We start from the raw sequence: 11,490 nt of genomic DNA on the forward strand, positions 1-11,490 counted from the left end.
GTATTGGAATTAATTATTCTTTAAATGTTTGGTAGAATTCACTTATGAATCCATCTGTCCCTGGGGATATTTTTCTTTATATAATTCATTGATGGTTTGTCTAATTTCTTTTTTCTAAGATGAGGTTATTTAAGTATTGTATTTCCTCTTCTATTAATTTGGGCAATTCATATTTTTATAAATATTCATACATTTCACTCAGGTCATCAGATTTATTGGCATATAGTTGGGCAAAATAGCTCCTATTTTTTTCTTTACTTTCCTCTTCATTGGTGGTGAATTCACTCTTTTCATTTTCGATACTGTCAATTTGTTTTTTTTCTTTCTTTTTTAAATCAAATTAACCAAAGGTTTATCTATTTTATTATTTTTTCATAAAACTATCTCCTAGTTTTATTAGTTCAATGGTTTTCTTTCAATTTTTTACTCTTTCCTTTAATTTTCAGGATTTCTGATTTAGTGTTTAGCTGGGGATTTTAATTTATTCTTTTTCCAGTTTTTTTTACTTGCATGCCCAATTCATTGATCTGCTTTTTCTCTGTTTTATTGATGTAAGTGTTTAGGGATATACATTTTCCCCAACTACTGCTTTGACTGCATCCCATAAATTTTGGTATGTTGTCTCATTATTGTCATTCTTTTTAGTGAAATTATTGATTATTTCCATGTCTTGTTATTTGACCTATTCATTCTGTAGATTAGATTATTTGATTTCTAATTAATTTTTCCTCTATCTTTCCATGGACCTTTATTCAGTGTAATTTTTTTTTTTTACATCATGATCTGAGGTTGCATTTAATATTCCTGCCTTTTTGTATTTGATTGTGAAGTTTTTATGTCCTAATACCTGATCAGTTTTTGTGTAGGTACCATGGTACCACGAAGGAAAGGTATGTTCCTTTCTATCTCCATTCAATTTTCTTCAGAGGTCTATTCACTTCCTTAACTTTTTTCCTGTTTATTTTGTGCTTAGACTTATCCAGTTTTGAGAGGGGAAAGTTGACATCCCACATGTTCTAGTTTCACAATTTTCTCCTGTAACTTTTAACTTCTAAAAATTTGGCTGCTGTATCATTTGATACATATATATTTAGTACAGATATTACTTATCTATGGTGCCTTTTAGCAAGATATACTCTCTTTGTCTCTTTTAATTATATTTATTTTTGCTGTTGCTTTTTTTCGAGATCATGATTGTTACCTCTGATTTTTTTTTTTTAATTTCAGCTGAAGCATAATAGATTCTGTTCCTAGTCTCTTACCTTTACCCTGTGTGTGTTTCTGTGCTTCAAATGTCTTTCTTGTGAACAACATATTTTAGGATTCTGATTTTTCATCCACTCTGCTATCTAATTCTGCTTTATGTATGAGTTCATCTCATTCACAGTCAAAGTTATGAATAACTGTGTATTTTGCTCCATCCTATCTTTTCTCTATTTGTTCTTCTCCCTCCCTCCCTCCTTCCCCCCTCTTTCTCTCCCCCAGTTTTTTTCCTTCTAATCACTGCCTCCATCAATTTGCTGTCCCTTCTATCAGTTGCCCCCATCCTGCTTCTGTATAGGGTAAGATAGATTGCTATAGCCAACTACGTATGTGTGTTGTTCCCTCTTTGAGCCAGTTCTGATGAGACTAGGATTCAAGTAATGCTCTCTCCTCCCATTTTTCCCTCCACTGTAATAGGTCTTTCACACCTCTTCCCGTGAGATAATTTATCCCATTCTACCTCTCTCTTCTCTCTTCTTCCAACACAATCCTCTTTCTTACCCCTTAATTTTGTTTTTTTTTATATCATCCAATCAAAGTCAACTTATTCCTGTACCTTCTCTATGTATATTCCTTCTAATTGTGCTAATAGTGATATGGTTCTTAAAAGTTACAAATATCATCTTCCTCTGTAAGGATTTAAATAGTTTAACTTTATTGAATAACTTATGTTTTCTCTTTCCAGGCTAGTCCAGGAGGGATGCTTCTGGCCTCCTTAGATCTCTAGGACTCTTATTCAAGAGTACTTTGGAATACTTAAGAAATATTGCTTTAAAATTAGAAGATGCTGGAGGCACTTAGATATGATGCATATGCCACTCTCTCACTGAATCAGAACCTGTTGATATGCAACTGGGACAGGTGTGTTAGCTGCTCACCAGAAGTTTTGTCTTATATTAAATTATATTTAATAATGGTTTATTCTAACCACTACCTAGGTAGTATGTCCTTTCCAGACAGAGTATGTGTATTTAATTTTTTAAAAAAATTCTCCTTCCTCACTTTTTATGCTTTTCTTGAGTCTTGTCATTAGAAATAAAATTTTCTGTTCAGTTATGGTCTTTTCATCAAGAATGCTTGAAAGTCCTCTACTTCACTGAATACCATTTTTTTTCTCCTAAAGGATTATGCTCAGTTTAATTGGGTATGTGATTCTTGGTTGTAATCCTAGCTACTTTGCTTTCTGGAATATCATATTCTAAACCAGCTGATCCTTTAATGTAGAAGTTTCTAAATCCTGTATATTTCTTCCTGTGGCTCCATGATATTTACATTGTTCCTTTCTGGCTGATTGTAGTAGTTTCTCTTTGACCTGGGAGTTCTGAAATTTGGCTGTTAATATTCCTGGGAGTTTTCAGTTTGGGATCTCTTTTAGGAGGTGGTTGGTAGATTCTTTCCATTTCTATTTTATCCCATGGTTCTAGAATATCAGGGTGGTTCTCCTTGACAATTTCTTGAAATATTATGTCCAAATTCTTTTTTTATCATGGCTTTCAGGTATACCAATAATTCTTAAATTATTTTTCCTGTATCTATTTTCAAGGTTAGTTGTTTTTCTAATGAGACACTTCACTTTTTCTTCTATTTTTTCACTCTTTTGATTTTGTTTGATTGATTCTTGTTGTCTTATGCACTCATTAGCTCCTACTTAAACTATTCTAATTTTTAAGGAATTATTTTCTTTAGTTGGTTTCTGTATATCTTTTTCTATTTGGCCTATTCAATTTTTAAGGAGTTGTTTTCTTCGGTGACTACTTGTACATCTTTTTCTATTTTTTTTTGCTTCCTTTATCAAGCTATTGACATTTTTCAGGATTCTTTTGCATAACTATCATTCCCCCCAATTTTTCTTCTACCTCTCTTGTTTAATTTTTAAAATCCTTTTTGAGCTCTTCAAGGAGTTTTTTGTGGGGGAGAATGAGACTAATTCACATTTTTCTTTGAGACTTCACTTGTAGACATTTTGACATTTTTGTCTTCTGAGTTTGCGTTTTGATCTTACCTGTCACCACAGTAACTTTCTATGGTCAGTTTCTTTTTTTGGTTTTGTTTTTTTGCTCATTTTCACAGCCTACTTCATAACTTTTAAAGTTTACCTCTGCTCCTGGGGTATGGGAGGGCTTGTCCCAAGTTTCTTGTAGTGGAGGCCAGGGCCACTGGGCTTGGCCATTCATTTGTTGTGCTGTGGGATAGAGGTATCATAAATGGCTTTCTGTGATGCTGCAGAGCTTCTAAGCATTGTTCAGTGACCTGTGCTGGGAGTAGGGGCCTGTTGCTCTCTTGTCTGGACACTGCCTGTACTGGACTTCACTCCCCTTTGATCTGAGTGAGACAGACCTGGGGAACTAGGGAATGAAGTTTTGTACCAGGGATAGGAATGGTCATGGATTTAGCAGAGATATGGCAGAGATGTGGCAGGAAAAAGCCCATATTAAAGAAGGTGCTCTGCTCTGTGAGCAAAGCAGAATTACAGTAGCTTAATAAAAATGTGAAAAGTGCAATTTTATAGTGATCTCCACTCCAAATGTTTATATAGACTATTTATTCCTGACCTGTAGTAGAGCCTTCTGGGCTTGTATTTGTCTGATCAGCCATAGTCAGGCACACTATACCTTAACCCCAACATAGTGATGTCATTTTGGTCCTCTTTGAGAATGAAAGACAACAACCAACAACAGTCTGGAGGCCTCCCAGCAGCGTCCAATGCCAGCCTAAGCAAAGCCAAGAGAGCAGCCTTTGGAAGGAAATAATTATCAGATCACAGACCCATCAGATTTCATCTGAATGAAATAAAAGAAAATTGGACACAACCAGAAGCACAAATACACAAAATTGATTTCAGTATATAAATATGTTAAATAATAGAATTTAAGGAAGGGGACAGGAAGAAAGGAGTGTCAGAGATGGGTGTGAGAGGGAGAATTGAATAATAGTCATCAATAAAACCAACTCAAATATTAAAAGGAGGAACAGAAGGAGAATTAAGAGACAAGTAAGACAGATTAAAAACCTGAGATCTTGAGTGGGACAAGATAAGATGTAAGAGCTGCATCAAAGAGGACAACCTATTATACTTTTAAGACCACATGTGTCATGCAAATTCCCTTTCTTGTACCATCTTTTTTATGTGTAAGGAGGAGAGTGGGAGAAAAGAAAGGGAAATTACAAGATGACGGGATAGAAAGAAGTATGCATTTGACAATTATAACCTGAATGTTAATAGAATCAACTCATTGATAAAACAGAAAAGGGCAGCAGAATAATTTAGATAACAACCCAGTAGTCCACTGTTTACAAGAAATATACTTGAAATGCAAAGATTCACATACTGTTACAATAAGAATCTGGAGCAAAATCTATTATGCTTAAGTTTAAAAGGAACTGGAAAGAGCAGGTGTAGTAATTCTGATTTCAAATAAGGCTACAATAAATATTGATGTGATTAAAAAGAGATAGGCAAGGAAATTATGTTATGCTTAAATGCGCCATAGATAATTAATACTTAATACACATGCACAAAATAGCATACCATCTTACTTAAAGAAAAATTTAATCAAATTGGAGAAAGATATAGTGAAATTATAAAGGTGGGGGATATTAAAGATTTAAGCAAAACAAGCCAAAAGATAAAAAAGAAACAAGTTAAAGACATGAATGGGCCTCCAGAAAAATCAGAGATGATAGATCTCTAGAGATTATTGAATGGGCCATAAAAAAGATTTTATACATTTCTCTGCTATACATACTATTCTATGCTATACATGGCATCTTTACAAAAATCAACCACATATGGGGACATAAAAACCTCTTCAAAAATGTAGAAACATACCATTTACTGAAAATAATACAGTAAATTGTATTCAATAAATATTACCTAAAGAAAGAATGAAAATTTAATTGGAGGTTAAATAACTTAATTCTAAAGAATGTTGGGTCAAATAACAAATTAAAGAAACCATAGAAAATTTAATTAAAAATATATGAAAACCACATCACAACAAACCAAGACATATGGATGCAACTAAAACAGTTATTAGGGGGAAATGGATATCTCTCAAAGCTTTCATTAACAAAAGAGAGAAAGAACAAGTGAACAAATTGAGCATGTAGTTAAAAAATAAAAAACCCAACAAATCAAAAATAATGAAAATAGAAAAAAATATCATTACAATGAAAGAAGAGACTAATAGAGTTAAAAGTTAACTGACCACTGAATTCATAAAATAACTAGGAGCTTAAAAACTAATAAAAGAGAAAATAGTTAACCTGATAAAAAAAATCAAATTCTTCACGTCAAAAGGAAGCAGGAGAGTGCACAAAATTAAGGTGGCAATAAAAAGTTATTTGAAATTATTTTGCCAAATTATATTCTAAGAAAACCTATAGAGGAAATTGATGAATATGTGAAAAAATATGAAATGCCCAGAATAACACAAGAAGAAATAGACTAAATAGCCAAAATAAGATAAGTTTAGCAGTCTATAAATGAGTTCCCAAAAGAGAACAGCAATGACAACATCGACAACACAGAACCTGGACCAAATGGATTCAAAAGTGAATTCTATAAAATATTTAAAGAACAATTAATGGCAATAGTACATAAACAATTTTTCATAATTAGAAAAGAAACCACCCTTCAAACCTCTTTCTTTAATACAATGATCTTTGTATCTAACCCAGGAAAAGATAAATCAGAGAAAGAAAACTATAGACCAATAATCCTAGTGAACATTGATGTGAAAATTTTCAATAAAATACTAGCTAGTAGGCTACTACATATTAAAATGAATATACATTATGACCAGGTTGGGTTTATACCAGTAATGCCTAGTTAATTCAATATAAGGAAAAGTAGAAATATTGTAAGCTATATTGCTAATATAAATAACAAAAACATCTAATTGTTTTTTCATTTTTTTATTTTAAATTTTTTATTCATTTTCTTCCAAACTTATGAAGTAAAACAAGCATTCCTATAACATAGTGGAATAGAAAAAAAAGAGATTGCACATTAAACTGCAAATCTATTATGTACAACTTGCAATTCCTTTTTAAACATGTAATAAAGTGATCACATACATCTCCCCCATTTTTTCCTCTTCCACCCCACCCTACAGATGGCTACCATTAAACACAAATAAGTGTGTGTGTGTTTGTGTGTTTGTGTGTGTGTGTGTGAAATCATTCTATACCTATTTCTATTCATCAATTTTTTCCCATCTTCTTTTGTAATTAATTTGGGTATTTATAATAGTCAAAATGACTTAGTCACTCAAAGTTTTTCTTAAAACAGTATCATTCTTACTGTATATACCATTCTCTTGGTTCTGCTCATTTCACTCTTCATGATTTTGTGCAAGTCTCCACGTTTTTCCTAAGATCAATGAGCTCATCATTTCTTATAGCACATCACAATCGTATGCCTCGACTTGTTCAGCCATTCCCCAATTGAGGGGAATCTTTGCAATTTTCATTTCTCTGCCACCACAGAGAGTTGCTATGAATATTTTAGGACATATAGATTCTTTTTCTTTTTCCCTGATCATCTTTGGAAACAGACCTAGTAGTGGTTTTGCTGGGTCAAAGGATATAGATACTTTAATAACTCCAGATTGTTCTTTAAAAAGGTTGAATCAGTTCACAATTCCACCAACAGTGAATTAGTGTCCCAATTTTTCTGCAACAATTCCAGCATTTGTTGCTTCCCCCTTCAATCATTTTGATAGGTGTAAAATGATATCTCAAGGTTATTTTAATTTGCATTTCCCTAATCAATAATGATTTAGAGCCTTTTTCATATGACTGTGAACTGTTTTGATTTCTTCATTGGAAGACTGCCTATTCATATCCTTTGACCATTTATCAATAGAGGAATTCCTCATATTCTTGTAGATTTGATGAAGTTCCTTATCTATGTGAGATATGAGACTTTTATCTGAGAAACTAATTATTAAAATTTCCCCTCAATTTTCTGTTTTTTTTCTAATATTGGCTACATTTGTTTTATTTGTACAAAAACTATACACTGCTTTCTATCTCTTGTTCACTCATAAATTGTTCTCTTACCCACAAGTCTGATAGGTAATATGTTCCATGTTCTTCAAATTTTTAAACAATATCTTTCTTTATATCTAGTTTATGTATTCATTTTGAACTTATATTGGTAAATGGTGTTAGGATATTGATCTATGGCCAATTTCTGCCAGATTGCTTTTCAGCTTTCCAACAATTTTTATTAAATAATAAATTCTTATCCCCAAAACTCAAATCTTTACATTTGTCAAGCACAAGGTTACTATATATCAATACATGCTTAAAAGGAATAGTAAAAAAATCTTATACTAATTTCACTTAAGAACTCTATGAAGCATAGGAATAAATGGAATAATATAGCAGGATATATAATATATGCACATAAAACATCAACATTCTAATATATAGACAATAGAACCCCATAAGAAATATTGGAAAGAAAAATTCTATTCAAAACCACTGCAGAAGAACCAGGAGATCATTGTACACAGTAGCAGCAATATCGTACAATGATCAACTGTGAAGGACAGCTGTTCTAAGCAATACATGATCCAAGACAATTCCAAAGGACTCATGATGAAAAATGGTATCTGCCTTCAGAGAAAGAAATGATGGAATCTGAATGAAGATCAAACAATACTATTTTTCACTTCCTTCCTTCCTTCCTTCCTTCCTTCCTTCCTTCCTTCCTTCCTTCCTTCCTTCCTTTCTCTTTCTCTTTCTCTCTCTCTTTCTCTCTCTCTCTCTCTCTCTCTTTCTCTCTCTTTCCCTTCCTCCCTCCCTTCCTTCCTCCCTCTGTCCCTCCCTTCCTTCTTTCCTTCCTTGTCTGTTTTTTTTTGCACAACACAACTAACATTGACATATGTTTTATATGATTGTAATTATGTTACCTACGTCAAATTGCTTACAATCTTAGGGATCAGGGAGAAGAGGTAGTGAGGGAGGCAATTTGGAATTCAGAAATTGTTTTTAGTTATAATAGGGAAAAATAAAATATCATTCAAGAAAAAACCAAAATCATTACGGAAACTATAACATATTTAGGAGCATATCAACCAAGATTTACTCAGGGACTATACCCCACCCTTTTTTTCCTCTAGAAATAAAGACAGAGGGGGGTGGAGCCAAGATGGTGGCTGGAAAGCAGGGACTTGTGTGAGCTCCCCTCCAGGTCCCTCCAAAAACCTGTAAAAAATGGCTCTGAACAAATTCTAGAACTGCAGAACCCACAAAATAGCAGAGGGAAGCAGGGATCCAGCCCAGGACAGCCTGGATGGTCGCTGGATGAAGTCTATCACGCACGGAGCAAAGGGGAGTAGAGCTCAGTGTGGGCAGCAGCAGGACCAACCTGACCAGGAGCCGGGTGGAACAGGTGCTAGCGCCCTGAATCAGTGAGCTGTGGCAGTTACCAGACTTCTCAACCCACAAACACCAAAGACAAGAGAGAAGGTTAATGGGAAAAGCTGCGGGGGACAGAGTGAAGAGTTCCCAGTTCGGCCACTGCCCCGGGTGCAGCGGGGGGAGATGCAGCTACAGAACTAGAAATGCAGTTGCTTATAGCCCCAGGCCCACCTGGTGGGAGGGATTAAGTGGCAGATCAGAGCAGGAGTGCAGAGCCTGCTTAAGATTTTTGTCAGGTCCGGGTTGGCAGTTCTTGGGGAAGGAGGAGTGCTGGTGTGGCAGAGCTGGTGGTATAGAAATAGCTCTGAAATCAACGGCGCATCCCCTCAAACTTGGAACAAAGCACTCTACTCTAAAAGCAGTCACAGCCTGCTGAAAAATTCAAGGGTCAAGTAAGTTGGCTGGGAGCATGGCCAGGCAGTGAAAATGCACTCAGATTCAGTCTCAGACTTTGGAATCTTTCTTTTGTGACAAAGAAGACCAAAACATACAGCCAGAAGAAGTCAACAAAGTCAAAAGCTAGAATACATCAAAAGCCTCCAAGAAAAACATGAACTGTTCTCAGGCCATGGAAGAGCTCAAAAAGGATTTGGAAAAGCAAGTTAGAGAAGTAGAGGAAAAATTGGGAAGAGAAATGAGAATAATGCGAGAAAAGCATGAAAAACAGGTCAATGACTTGCTAAAGGAGACCCAAAAAAATGCTGAAAAAATATTGAAGAAAACAACACCTTAAAAAATAGACTAACTCAAATGGCAAAAGACCTTCAAAAAGCCAATGAGGAGAAGAATGCCTTGAAAGGCAGAATTAGCCAAATGGAAAAGGAAGTCCAAAAGACCACTGAAGAAAATGCTACCTTAAAAATTAGATTGGAGCAAGTGGAAGCTAGTGACTTGATGAGAAATCAAGATATTATAAAACAGAACCGAAGGAATGAAAAAGTGGAAGACAATGTGAAATATCCCACTGGAAAAACCACTGACCTGGAAAATAGATCCAGGAAAAGATAATTAAAAATTATTGGACTACCTGAAAGCAATAATAAAAAAAAGAGCCTAGATATCATCTTTCAAGAAATTATCAAGGAGAACTGCCCTGATATTCTAGAGCCAGAGAGTAAAATAGAAATTGAAAGAATCCACAGATCGCCTCCTCAAAAAGGTCCCAAAAAGAAAAGTCCTAGGAATATTGTCGCCAAATTCCAGAGCTCTCAGGTCAAGGAGAAAATATTACAAGCAGCCAGAAAGAAATGATTTGAGTGCTGTGGAAAAACAATCAGGATAATACAGGATCTAGCACCTTCCACATTAAGGGATTGAAGGGCTTGGAATATGATATTCCGGAGGTCAACGGAGGTAGGATTAAAACCAAGAATCACCTATCCAGCAAAACTGAGTATCATGCTCCAAGGCAAAATATGGATTTTCAATAAAATAGAGGACTTTCAAGCTTTCTCAGTGAAAAGACCAGAGCTGAATAGAAAATTTGACTTTCAAACAAAAGAATCAAGAGAAGCTTAAAAAGATAAACAAGAAAGAGAAATCATAAGCAACTTATTAAAGTTGTACTGTTTTGTTTACATTCCTACATGGAAAGATGATGTGTATGATTCATGAGACCTTAGTATCATAGTAGCTGAAAGGAATATGCATATATATGTGTGTATGTATGTATATATATATTTATATACATATGTGTGTGTCTATGTATGTATATGTGTGGGTGTATGTATATATATGTATATACGTATATACATATATACACATATACACACATATATACACATATACACACATATATACATATATATGTATACATATATATGTGTGTATATATATGTGTATATATATATATATATATAGACTGAGGGCACAGGGTGAGTTGAATATGAAGGGATGATATAAAAAAAAATAAAATCAAATTAAGGGATAAGAGAGGAATATATTGAGTGAGGGAGAAAGGGAGAGATAGAATGGGGTAAATTATCTCACATAAAAGTGGCAAGAAAAAGCAGTTCTGTAGGAAGGGAAGAGGGGGCAGGTGAGGAAGAATGAGTAAATCTTGCTCTCATCGGATTTGACCTGAGGAGGGAATACCATACACACTCAGTTGGGTATCATACACCACAGGAAAGAAGAAGGAAGAAGATAAAAAAGGGGGGACAATAGAAGGGAGGGCAGATAGGGGGAGGAGGTAATCAAAAACAAACACTTTCGAAAAGGGACAGGGTCAAGGGAGAAAATTAAAAAAAGGGGGATAGGTTACGAAGGAGCAAAACATAGTCAATCTTTCACAACATGAGTATTGTGGAAGGGTTTTACATAATGATATGCATGTGGCCTATGTTATATTGCTTGCCTTCTTAGGGAGGGTGGGTGGGGAGGGAAGAGGGGAGAGAATTTGGAACTTAAAGTTTTAAAAAGTTTAAAAAGTTTTTGCATGCAATTAGGAAATAAGATACACAGGCAACGGGGTGTAGAAATTTATATGGCCCTACAAGAGAAGAAGGGAAAGAGGGATGGGAGGGGAGTGGGATGACTGTAGGGAGGGCTGACTGGGGAATGGGGCAACCAAAAAGCCATCTGGGAGTGGGCAGGAGGGTAGAAATGGGGACAAAATTCACAATTCAAACTCTTGTGAAAATCAATGCTGAAAACTACATATATTAAATAAATTAAATAAAATGAAAAAAGAAAAAAAAGAAATAAAGACATCTCATTGATTAGAAAACTTTAATTATTCACAGATTGGTTCAGTAAGTAGAAAAATATCACAATATCACCTAAATTATTTTG

The sequence above is a fragment of the Trichosurus vulpecula genome, chromosome 6 (genome assembly GCF_011100635.1).
Source record: "Trichosurus vulpecula isolate mTriVul1 chromosome 6, mTriVul1.pri, whole genome shotgun sequence".
Classification (NCBI taxonomy): Eukaryota; Metazoa; Chordata; class Mammalia; order Diprotodontia; family Phalangeridae; genus Trichosurus; species Trichosurus vulpecula.